This window comes from Terrapene carolina, unplaced genomic scaffold, assembly GCF_002925995.2.
Source record: "Terrapene carolina triunguis isolate 2854851 unplaced genomic scaffold, T_m_triunguis-2.0 Scaffold62, whole genome shotgun sequence".
In the NCBI taxonomy this organism is placed as follows: Eukaryota; Metazoa; Chordata; order Testudines; family Emydidae; genus Terrapene; species Terrapene triunguis.
Genome location: NW_020664413.1, coordinates 41,783,881 through 41,797,252, shown reverse-complemented (window position 1 = coordinate 41,797,252; position 13,372 = coordinate 41,783,881). Strand labels below are relative to the sequence as shown.

General features: G+C 41.9%; 1 protein-coding gene across 1 annotated transcript in view; it reads right to left on the bottom strand.

The window, feature by feature from the left end:
- Positions 1-9,932, bottom strand: part of OSBPL6 (oxysterol binding protein like 6) — a 206,101-nt gene extending 196,169 nt beyond the window's left edge. Inside the window, exon 1 of the mRNA XM_029910556.1 lies at positions 9,862-9,932. The gene's annotated coding sequence lies outside the window, so the exon portion shown is untranslated. The remainder of the gene's footprint in view (positions 1-9,861) is intronic.
- Positions 9,933-13,372: the final 3,440 nt, after the last annotated feature.

The following is a 13,372-nucleotide window of genomic DNA, read 5'->3' as shown; positions in this document are numbered from 1 at the left end:
TCAGTCTTGATTCCCATGGGACCTTACCTATCAGCTCTCTGAGCTTACCAAAATCCTCCTTCCTGAAATCCATTGTCTCTATTTTGCTGTACTCCCTTCTACCCTTCCTTAGAATTGCAAACTCTATGATTTCATGATCACTTTCACCCAAGCTGCCTTCTACTTTCAAATTCTCAACGAGTTCCTCCCTATTTGTTAAAATCAAGTCTAGAACAGCTTCCCCCCAATAGCTTTTTCAACCTTCTGAAATAAAATGTTGTCTGCAATGCAGTCCAAGAACTTATTGGATAGTCTGTGCCCCGCCTCATCCACCTCTTCCACCTGGTTAGGTGACCTGTAGTAGACTCCTAGCATGACATCACCCTTGTTTTTTACCCCTTTTAGCCTAACCCAGAGACTCTCAACACTTCTGTCTCCTATGTCCATCTCCACCTCAGTCCAGTCATGTCATTATATTTTTAGTAATTCCTTATAAATGGTGTTCAGGGTTTTTCTGCTCCCCTGTTGATGTTTATACGGGTCTTTTTAGCAAGTGAGAAAATGATTATACAGAGGAACAGTGAAACCAAATTACAAACAAACTGCTGCCAAACATACAAAGTACATAAACTAAAAAAAGAGTGGAAAAATATTATTTCCCCACTAATATTTTTCATAATCTTAAGTATTACTTGTAAATGCAGTAGGTACAAAATAAATTATTATAATGCTAGTGGATTATTAGAATGCAGTAGTTAATATATTTTAGTAAAGAATAGTATATCTCAGCGGTTCTCAAACTTTGGTACCGGTGACCCCTTTCACACAGCAAGTCTCTGAGTGTGACCCCCCCCCTTTATGAATTAAAAACACTTTTTTATATTTAACACTATTATAAATGTTGGAGGCGAAGCATGGTTTGGGGTGGAGGCTGACAGCTTGCGACCCCCGTTGAATAACCTCACAACCCCCTGAGGGGTCCTGACCCCCCAGTTTGAGAACCCCTGGTATATCTTATCAATTTTTTAAAAATTAATGCAAGCTGGTTGTAGTGGGAACATTGGCTTAAGGACAATAAAGAGTAATGTAAAGTGATAATATATTAATTGGGGGAATACAGTAAAGATTGGTATTTGATATGATTTAACATCTTTATTTATGATGATCTGAAGGAAGGAGTTAACAACATAGTGATGAACTTCAGAGGATATTAATTTGAGAAGAGCGGCAAACCCCAAACCACACCTCCCAGAGGAAGACTAAACAGTTTTAAATAAGGGGGAGAAACCTGGAAAACAATTATGCCAGAAGAGATGTGTGGTGACAGTAGACAGCAAGTTATGAGTGAATATGCAATATGAGATGGCAGCTATAAAGGCCAGGGCCAATTTTGAACTGCATAGTCACAGGCATTACATCACATAGCAGGAATATAACAGTCCTTTTGTAAACTGAATTCATACACTGAATAACACTCTTGAAGGATGTAAACACTAAGTAGGGAGAGTAATTATTTAGAATTGTAAAGGAGCTCCAACTAGGAACAACAGGAGGAAATTAGAAAGGGCTGAATATCAGGAAGGTTCCTTTCAGTGAGTTCTATTATAAGCCGTGGAAAAGCCTTTAGAGAAGCAGAGGAGGCATTCATATTTGGGACCTTTAAAACTGGAGTGGACAAAATTAGAAAAGGTACTGTAGGCTTTTGAAAAGGATCAAGTGATTAACAAAATCCCATCCACCAGCTCCTTCACCTAAATGACATATATATTACTGTTCCATGAATCTGACAAACTCAGGAAAATACTACAAAATAAATAAAATCATGACGTGGAATTTGTGAACTTTAAAGCCATAGATTCTGCCTCCTCCTACTGCAAGTACACTATTAGTAATAGAAATAAACATTTAAAACTGGTAGTGCATATTCTTTCTTTCCACGGGTGGATGGACAGCAGCCATTATGCATATACAAACTGTCTCCTTTGCATTCATTCTGGCAACTGACAAGAGTGACCAACCATTTTACAAATTTCAAAAGCAGTTTTTGAATCACTGGAGGGAAGAAATAGAAGTCAGTTGGTAATAACTAACCTTGTATCATAGCTGCAGCTTAAAACTATTTCTATATCCCTAAACTCAATTAGAATACGTACATAGGCAGATTTATCGAAGTCTTGTGAATGTCTCAGGGTTAGCCAGTTCGGTTGATTCTAGCCCTAATCTTTTGATTAGATTTCAGTCTATCCTAGTAGTCTTGAAGTTACATTTAATGAGAAAATGTAACAAGAGCAGTATTAATTAGAGGAATACAAGAAGTCACTCAGTCTCTTTTTCTTTAGAAGAATCTTATACACAACTGTTTGTGGTGGTCACGAGTTTGGGCTCCACCCCCACAGTATAATGTGCAATTGCCACCAAACTATGTCTCCAAAAACTCATGGTAAAAAATGATAAATTATTTTGCATTATGTATCACTTCTGCAAATGACATGCTGTATATAGACAATGTGGTAACAGAGCAGTGATTTTACATGCGGATTACATCAGCAACAGTAGCAGAGATGGAGAAAAACCTGCTACAGTAAACTGTCATTTGTGTCTGTACATACAGGGTAAGTGTCTGTGCAATTTGCATAGTCAGACAGATGCAGTGTAGAGCCTTAGACTGTTACAGAAATGCTACAATTTTCAACCAGAGAACAGCCTGGTTTTGCCCATGTCCTTCGCCCCAAAGAAAACTAAAAGAGGTTGGCGGCTAATACCAAGCAGGAGTTATGTGTGAAAGAAGCAGAGGTCTCAGATATAAATGAATTTGGAAAATTAGACTTCATTTAGCTGAAAGGAACAGAGAAATGAAAAGAAGTGGGATCTCATGCAGGAACAACCATTACATTAAACAAACGGAATTTTTAAAAGTATGGAACCAGTCTTCCAAAAGTGATGGTATTGTGGATCAGAATCATTGTGTGATTTCACCTGTTTCTGTATTTCATATTGAACCCTTATTTCTGTTTTTATTGACTATGATATTGTAATTTCTTTCAGAATATTTGTAAAAAAGCAAAAACAAGGATGTAAGCATCTTTTGAAAAAAAATGTTTATATAGTAAAACATAGATTAAGAAACAAAAAACACAGACCCGATGTAAGCAAAACACAGTTACTCTCCTTAAGGATAGATATACGATGCTGGTACATCACACCTTGACCCTAACGATTGGGTCCTCACCAACGTCAGCTAGAGCTGTGTTCTCAATGACAGTCAGATTCCAACTAACTGCTTTACATCTAAGCTCCTACCTTTTATCTAGTACCTTTACACCACCGGTCCCCACCTTCTCTGGCAGCTGGCCCATCAGCTGCTATTGTACGTAGACCGTTTTGGAATCTGCAGGTTGTGCCTTCTTTTCTTGTATCTAGTACATTTTTGTTAATTTCTATGCCCCCCCATCTCCACAGTTTTAGCTTCCTTGTTTCCCCAGTGCTGCTAGCCACCCTAACTGGTAGTAATCTGCTAGTTAGTACCAATAGGAAAGGGAAAGCAGCTTCCACCTGCCATTTTGCTAGGGTTCCCCTCCTCAGGACTCAAAACTGGAGAAGTTTTTATTGTGCAGGTGGAAACCCAAACCTCAGCACAGCCATTCTCCTGAGAAAGAAGAGCAAGCCATTCTCTATCTGAATCCTTTTCTCTCACACCTGCGGCAGTACTACATCCTCAAAGTAGCACCATTACCTTTATGTGAGATGAAATTTTACTCACTACAGTATTTTGGGGAAGGAGTAGGAGGGGAAGCAGGGACTGTGAATTGTTTGTGTGAATGAGATCATAGGGATTCATAAACTAACTATTCCGTAAGCCCTGAATAAGTCGGGGGAAAGAGTTCTCATGCACCTGCTAGGTCATCTTTTCCTCCTCACATTCCCCAAGCCCCACTCTCTAAAGGCCAAATTCATCAGACATCAACTGCCAGAGGCTATGAGAGATGGGGTCCCTAAGCAGTGCCCAGGGACAGCACTCTGGTAGGAATACCAACACTCTCCAGCTGAGGATGACAAGAGGGCTGAGTTTCTCACCAGGGCAATATCTACCTCTGGTTATTAAATTTATTCCTCTAGCTAGCAGGGCCTGATTCAAGCTCCAATAATAATAATTCTGTACAACATCAGTTACTTTAAGAAGGCTTAAGTCTTCCAACTCTGGCTAGAGGTCTTGTTTAAGTCACATTTTATTTTTATCTTACTATAAGTTAAAAGATATATTATTTCTTCAGGAAACAAAATTAATTTTGTGTTTAAAAAAATAGTAATCTCTTAAGATTTAAAATAGACCTAGCTCTAGAGAATTCAAAACAAGAGGCAAATAATTGAATTTGGTTTCTAAAACTACAGCTATTCTATTTGCTATATTGGGGCACTTCTAAAAGGCTGTTATACAAATCCTCCTGATCTTTAATAAAATATAAATGTAATTTCCTCACAGGACTTGAGCTTCACATTAAAGATAAGAGGTTAAGTATCTGGTGGTTTTTAAAGCTGAACCTTCCAATTCCCTCCCTGCTCCCATTTTCTCTTTTAGTAGCAGTAAGGCTTTAAGCATTAGATCTCAAGCAAGAAAGTTTTTACAAAATTGAAAGGGAGGGGTCCTAAAAACTCACCAGCTCCATCTTCTGGACAGTCACTTTGCCCAGGCTTTCCTCCAAAGCCCTGTCCTTAACTGTATTTGACCTGTTGCAGTCCTTTTCCTGAAAGCTTCCTCTGCCTTTAATTTTATCTAATAGTGCACACACACAAAAGTCCCATATACCTTACTTCTTAATTGGCCATTGTGGAACTCACATGGAGATCATTTGATGACCTTCCCTTAATCCTTCCCTCAGAGAGAAATTTCAAAACCCATTCCCTTCAGCCCCTTGCTGCTGCCATCACTGTAACAAACCTCCCTAGTGGAGGGACATAACAGAATTTCCATTCACCAGAATTTATGAACTACTATATAGTAATGAGTCACAATTGCCTCAAAGTCTATATGGAAGGTAGCTGGACATTGCAAGTTCATATTTACAAACTGGAAAATTATCCCAATCTGAAGATAGTACAATTAAATGCAAATCTTAAAGAAACTGTTAATAAAAATCAGATTTCTGTAACTTCTATTTGTGTTTTTCATTTTTGTCTAACCATAGTCACCATCAAACCCACATTCTGAATTGTCAATAATTCAACACCATTGCAGCCCCTGTGCACATGTATTTAGGTTTGCACATTGATGTAGGACCTTTGCTATGAACTTAGTGGACTAGAACCTTGCTGTAGCCAAACATGCTCAACCAAAGAAAGAGGTTGGGTACACTCATTCTATTATTGCAGAGGGTAGGAATCTTTTTAAGTAAGTGAGGCAAATCAAATTCAGATAAAGAACCACAACCCCTTAGGAACTTTAGGGGGAAAATACCCAAGAGAACTATTAGGGAACAAGAGTGGAATCCCCCATATCAAAATAGCATCCCCCTAAACTTCATCTCCAGGAACAACCATCTCTCCCTACTCCAGTAGGGGAGCAGACTTCAAATTTAGCAGATAACTAGTATACAGGACACGTTTGGGCTCTGCAGGAATTCCACCCCCAATCTTTCATAATGATCTCTCAGAAAAAGAAGTCTAGAAAACATTAAAATTCAGGAGAGAGAGGAATGCTAAAACAGTTTATCCCCTTCTCTGTATATAAGGCACAGTCCCCTGATTAGGACAGACTTAGTCTACACAACAGTAGTAAAGTTTTAAGAAGTGAGCTGCATGCAGTTTCCCTACCCATGTCCCACTGCAAATCTGATACAGATGATAGAAGAGCACAGGAATGCTGAACCAGACGCTAGCCTTCCACAGAGAAACAATCTCTAGTGAGATAAAAATGTTCTGTAGAACTAAAAGCACAGACACTTTATATATATACACATATACATACATATATATATATATACACATATATATACACACACATATATAATATATATATATATATATATATAAAATGTATGTAGCAGAATTATTTGAGAAAACCTCCTACACACCCAAGAATTGAATCTGAAGGCACCCCGAGAAACCAAAGGAAAGCAAAGATATAAGCCTCCCCCAAACCTAGAAACCAATCTGAAGTGAATCAGAAGCCCTCACTCCCCAAGAAATCTGAAGGTACTGAAGCAAATCACCAGTCTTCCAAGAGTGGATGTAGAACTTTCTCTATAGAAATACACCAAGATTAAGAAACTAAAGGAAAGTGAATTAGGTACAATTAGCATTATGAATGTATTCTGCCTTCATCGGACATCAAGCACTGGGGCTGGAGTAAGGAAGTGACAATGGAGACTAGCAATGCTGTCTCTAGGGGAAAACTCGTGAAAAGAAGGGGCAAGGCTTCCTATGTTTATTCATAGATTCATAGATTCAAGGACTGGAAGGGACCTCGAGAGGTCATCGAGTCCAGTCCCCTGCCCGCATGGCAGGACCATTCTCTTCCCTTTAATAAATACTACAGTTCAGTGTGGCATCCTATCAGGGAGAAACTAAAGAATTGTATTTCCTTTTTAGTTGAGGTTAGTTGGTGGGGAATATTCATTATAATTAGGTCTGATGGGTTATTAAGTTTACTTTTACATTAGTTCTAGTATTTGTCTGTGGACAACGTTGTATTTTTAAAAGTTTCTGAAATATTTGATTATATACTCTGGTAAGCAGAGCCCTTCAGGTATCAGCATCTAAAATTAAAATTTATTTCTACAAGAACAGATGAGCAATGGTCTGCCATGGTACAACAATTCCTAAGCTTAAAGAAGATAAAAGGAATGGAGCCAAGATAAAATCAGAAGTCTAGAAAAGTTGTACCAGAACCTTTGAGCATCAGAGGACTTGAGAATAAAAGTCAGTTCCGTGAGGCAACTGACCACAAAAGGCCAAATGGTAAATGAGGCAGCCAATACCATAAAGAGCCAGGAGTGTGTTAAGGAAACTGGTGAAAGCTAGGAGAGATACTGAGAGGAGAGAAAGAGAGAGAGTTTTTCCAACTACAGCAGAACCTTCAGAGTTACGAATACCAGAGTTGACCAGTCAACCACACAGCTTATCTGGAACCGGAACTACGCAATCAGGCAGCAGCAGAGACCAAAAATATATATAGAGTACAGAACAGTGTTAAATGTAAACTATTAAAAAAATAAAGGAAAATTTAAAAAAAGATTTGACAAGGTAGGAAACTGTATCAGCTTGTTTCATTTAAATTAAGATGGTTAAAAGCAGCATTTTCCTTCTGCATAGTAAAGTTTCAAAGCTGTATTAAATCAACATTCAGCTGTAAACTTTTGAAAGAACTACCATACCGTTTTGTTCTGAGTTACAAACATTTCAGAGTTATGAACAACCTCCATTCCCGAAGTGTTCGTAACTGAGGTTCTACTATACTTTTCAACCACAAGTACTATAGTATGTCCCAATTATGTATTCACATGGGGAAAATTATTTTTTTCAGATATATATTTACCATTTATTTATATTGGGAAGATGTTGATTAAAAATATATTCTAAAGAAATATGCAAATACTAAACCTCACACTTGATACTTTAAATAAATCAATACAAATATATGTAATTTAAGGGGGTATGAGAGAAATAGTAAGTCTTCTGCCTGTGTCAACTTTTAATAAATGAAAAGAAAAATCTCTGGTCATTAACTCTTCAAGTAACACTAAACTGAACTTCACCATTTCATCTTATTGAATTTCTGAAATATTACAGTTGTTTCAGATTATACTAGCCACCTTTGGGTAACCTCTAAAAATCAAGGTCATGTTATTTATATAAAGATTAAAAGTTTAATTGTGGTAGGTATGGATATAAGAACAAAGGCTAGTTATTATATATGATAAATATTACAATCCAACCAGGACTACATTATAAAGAAAATATTATATATTTGATGATACTTTAATCTTTGAGCCAGTGTCATCTTGCAAGTTACTCATCTAGTGAACAGAAAATCTGTTAGTCATGCAGTGAAATAAACTAGTTCCACTGAAACTCAGCTATAGATATTTGGGGAATAAATTTAATCAGTTTATTGCACCTTAACTAAGTAATACATAATTTAGAGTATACACTAGTAGCAGAAGAAGAATATTCTATTTTTTTAAAAGCCTACCTAAGCAGAACTTTTATCTTTGGTGCTCCAATGAGGTTCATGAATATTTCTGTACCAATATGTTAACATATACAAGTTACACTGCAGTTTGTTGTTCGACCTTGGAAACGTAATTCACTTTGAGAGCACAGCAAGGTCTTCTGTTTCATTTGCTATTAGTCCATAATATCTGCATTGCTGTTTTATTTGATAGGAATATCAACAGTGCAGACTTCCAGAATATTAAGGTGGGGGTTATAAAATACAACTAAAGGGGAGGAACAGTGACAAAACCCAAGCCAGATGATCATGTTAAGCATTAGAACTTCAGAGGGGGGGGGGGGGGGGGGGGGGTGATTTCCAAAACACTGTTTTAAATAATCTACACAAACTCAAGAAGCTTGTTATGATTTTGCAGCACTCCTCACAGATTAAAAATACAGGGCATTCTTTTACTTTTGTAAACCAGTAGGGAAAAAATGAAAAGGTACTGTAATAGTGTAGCAACTTCCTGAGTAAAATTTGATTTACAATTCATGTTAACAAAAACACACACAATTTATGAAGAAACATTTTAAATGGCTCTGCCTGGGGGGAAAATCATGACTTTTCTTCATGGAAAAAATAAATTTAGCTATCAAAAGGGTTTCACTCCATTTCATTTCCACTAAGTCAGTTATATAATATCATGCCCCACTGCCAGTTCCAGATGTTTAAGCTTCATGTAGAGGTTTATCCCAGCCAGTATCAGATCACAACTTTTAAAGCATCCACATCCAGCTCCTTTTATTATATACAAGGATAGTATCTTTCTTCATTCCAAGCTTTGCTGGTGGTATACTGCATGCAGTGAGACAACTTGCTCTATGCAGGAAACATATCTTGACTGCAATGCAAACCCTATTCCTATCATCATCCTTTCCAGCGTCAGCTGGGAAATGCAGACATATAATCCTGCATGTGTAGGCACCCCACCAACAGAAACTGGGAAAGTCAGGCTTTATCCATTGTGATGTATCTATCTCCCACCAATTTGAAATAGACTTGTCCCTATGTACATGAATGATTGTGTGTGCGTCCCAACCAGTGCGAGATGGAAAACATAGACATGCCCTTGGCTGTGTGTGGCCCTCTCAGTCATCAGTGTGAGCTGAGAAATTCAAGTGTGTGTGTGTGTGTGTGTGTGTCAGTCCCAGCCTATACATGCAGCCATGGCCTGTATGTGTGCACGCGCATGTCTGCCTGTCTGTCCCAGTCTGAGCCGGCAAATGCAGCCTGGGCCCCATCTCTGCGTCTCTCTGTCCCAGTATGTGCTGATTAAAAAAAAATGCATCCGTGGCCCCCTCTGTTGTGCGCATCATGCCAGAAGGCGACAATGCAGAACTTCAGAGGCTCAGTCACCTGGATCCCTGGTAGATTTTGTGTTGAAGTCCAGGCAATGAAGCTAACCGACTCCTTTCCGCTTTTCCGGTAACATGCATCAGTTATTCCCATCCAGCTGCAATTCCCGGCCAGCCTGACATCGCGGGGGGGAGGGCTGCTGCTGCAGCATCCCCTTACCTCAGGCGCACCCTCCTGCTCCCCCCAGGCTATGCAGTCACCCGAAATGTGCCCCCCCCGGCCCCTCCACGCGCACACCCCCAGCCCCTGGCCGAGGAGCCCCAGCCGGCGCGCTGTGCAGGCTGCAGCCCTCGCTGCCCATTGCAGGCACCCACCTGGTAGCGCGGCGAGCTGGAGTCGCTGCAGCCGGGGGATGCCGGCGGCGGGCTGGATGGGGATGGGCCCCTCACGCACGGCGAAGCTGGGGTCGGGGGTCCCCCTCCCTGGAGCTGTGTGCAGGGGGGCGCTGCTGCAGCGGGCTCCTCCGCCGGGCCGTGCTCGCCGACTGCCGGGCGTCTCTGCCTCCCTGCACAGGGCAGCGGAGAGACGGGCTGGGCTCTGCCAAGACGCGGACGCCTGGAGTGCAGCGGCCACGGAGCGGGATTCAGAGCCAAGCCCTTCTCCCTGCCCAGCTGGCGAGAGGCGCGGCCAATCCGGTGACCCTGCGGGCCACACGAGGAGGAGTCAGCAGCAGCGACCTGGCCGGCCGGCCGGGCGGCAGACAGGCCTGGGCGCGGGCAAGCGGCTTGGCAGGCTGAGACACAGCAAGGCTCGGCTCCTGCCCCGAGGCACAGGTTGTGCAGCGCCACAGCTGTTCCTGCAGGGGTGCGGGGTAATGGCTGGTATTGTAACCACAATAGTCAGAGCGCTTTCACGCCCCTGTAGCATATTCCCCTTCAGCCACAGCTGGACCATTCCCAGGGGCGGCTCTATGTATTTTGCCACCCCAAGCACGGTAGTCAGGCGGCTTTCGGGGCATGCCTGCGGGAGGTCTGGCTGGTAACGCGGATTCGGCGGCATGCCTGCGGGAGGTCCGGCTGGTAACGCGGATTCGGCGGCATGCCTGCGGGAGGTCCGCTGGTCCCGTGGCTTCAGCGTACCCGCCGCCGAATTGCCACCGAAGCCTCCCTAACTGCCGCCCCCAGAGCGACCGGCAGGCTGCCCCCGCGGCTTGCCGCCTCAAGCACGCACTTGGTGCGCTGGTGCCTGGAGCCGCCCCTGACCATTCCAAATCACCTTTACACGTCACTGCTCCCCACTAGGGGGGTTTTGCCCCTTCAACCCTACTGTGGAGACTAGGCCTGATCCTAGTTAGCTCCACCACAGACCAGACCGTTGCAGCCACAAAGTTCCTTCAAGTGAATGATGCTCAACACAGATACCGGGGTCAATCACAGGGATTCAGTTATAGGACGTGGCCTTCCACCTTTTTGCTATCTCCCTTGGTGTTCCATGAACAGGTGTAAAACTCACCTTTTCACTCCTGATCTCCCTCAGCTTTCATTCATTTATAGTTGGGTATGTCTTAGTCCCTCGCTGGTGGCTGGTCCATGTAAGAGGATATGCATCTACTACTGCTAACAGCAACAGGAGTCACTCTTTTACATCGTCACAAAAGTTCATTCTCTCAGCGCTCTAGGTCCTTGGTTCAAACTCCACTGTCACTTCTTGGTTAGTTATAGATCCATCTCTGAGAACATGAGATCAGAGTGACTCAGCTGGGAAATTATCAGAGGGGTACCCCTGTTAGTCTGTATCTACAAAAACAATGAGGAGTCCAGTGGCACCTTAAAGCCTAACATTTATTTGGGCATAAGCTATCGTGGGTAAAAAAATCCACTTCTTCAGATGCATGGAGTGAAAATTACAGATGCAGGCGTAAATATACTGCCACATGAAGAGAAGGGAGTTACCTTACAAGTGGAGAACTACTGTAATCAGGGTGGATGTAATCCACTCCCAATTGATGAGGAGGTGTCGATACCAAGAGAGGGAAAATTGCTTTTGTAGTGAGCCAGCCACCCCCAGTCCCTATTCAAACCCAAATTAATAGTGTTAACTTTGCAAATGAATTGTAGCTCTGCAGTTTCTCTTTGAAGTCTGTTTTTGAAGTTTTTTTGTTGAAGGATGGCTACTTTTAAATCTGTTGTAGAATGTCCAGGGAGATTGAAGTGTTCTCCTACTGGGTTTTGTATGTTACCATTCCTGATGTCTGATTTGTGTCCATTTATTCTTTTACATAGAGACGGTCCGGTTTGGCCAATGTACATGGCAGAGGGGCATTGCTGGCACATATCACATTAGTATATGTGCAGGTAAATGAGCCCCTGATGGTGTGGCTCATGTGGTTGGGTCCTCTAATAGTGTCACTTAACTCCTCATCATTTATTGGAGTGGACCACATCCACTGACTGAATTGGCCCTGTCAACACTGGTTCTCCATTTGTAAGGTAACTCCCTTCTCTTCATGCGTCCGTATATTTATGCCTGGATCTGTAATTTTCACTCCATGCATCTGAAGTGGGTTTTTTACCTACGAAAGCTTATGCCCAAATAAATCTGTTAGTCTTTAAGGAGCCACCAGACTCCTTGTTGTTTCAGCTGGGAAAGACACCTACTAGACTAAGAAGTAATCCTAACACTCTTAGCCCCCACTGTTGTCCTTATGGTGATTTGTGTTGTCATGTGGAGGATAATGGATTGTAACCTCAAATACTTGGTTATTTCCTTACCTCAGGTTCCCTAATCCTTCTCTTGTAGCCTGCTTCAGTGGGTCATCACCCTACCTCCCTGACCTCCAAGTAGCCCAAGGTCACCAACCTACACATCTGGATTTGCCCACTCCTTATCTGTAAACTAGATTCTGGCTGTCCCATGCCCTGCTGTCTGCCTCAATGGAACAGTGCAGGCAGTAGGTACTTTAACTTGACTATGCCCGTGAGGAAACCTGGAGGGCAAGATGCAGCTATAGACAAGTTCCAGCAGGGCACGGAGCCAAAAAACAAAATGCTAGGCTATAGCAAAATGGCAAATTCTATGTCAAAAAAATGTTGAATGATGCATCTTAGAAAATTTCCACATTCCATAACTGTGAACCATGGATACCACAGAGCTCTGTTGAATGGGGCAATTCACACCTCTTAAAACTCTTGTTTCAGGCTGTCTGCGGACTCAGGTGGGCTGTACTGCATTGATTTACAGTCCGTTCACATTTATCATCATCTCCACAGTCATAAGAGCCAGAGAAATCGTTTTTTGTTCTGTTTTTTAATTAAAGCTCAGATTCTGGAGCATAATAGTGCTGCCAGGGGTGAATTTCACTGAAAATTCCATGGCTGGGAATGCACCGGGTCCTGCCTATTTTCCTATTTCAGTAGGCCCTAGAGCAGCACCCTTCACCCAGTCCCTCCCAGCCTCCTTCTGGGATAAGGCGTCTCAGAACCAGCTCTTTAGTTCCTCAGCTGAACCTGCAAGTCTCATTGTGAATTCAAGTGAAGAAAGTCAGTGAAATAATTAAATATTTTTGTTCTATTTTCTCCTTTCAACATTTGAGGTTGGAAGAACGTTAAGCAGGATTGTTGGGTGGGGGTGCGGTGAGAAGTTAATTAAAGAGAGAAGACTACTCAGCACTCATGATTAGTCATAATTAGGAAAGTAACTTTGTCATGTAAAATCTAAGAAAAAACAGATAAGCCATGGTAAGGTAATGGAATTATTCATATAGTTTTTACCTCCAGCGGGAATGAGTGTGGAGGCAGGGAGATATGGGACCAGCAGCACCATTTCTAACTCTTAAACTCCACCCCACTACCATTTCTAGTCCCAACAAGGGAACTAGTGGGACAA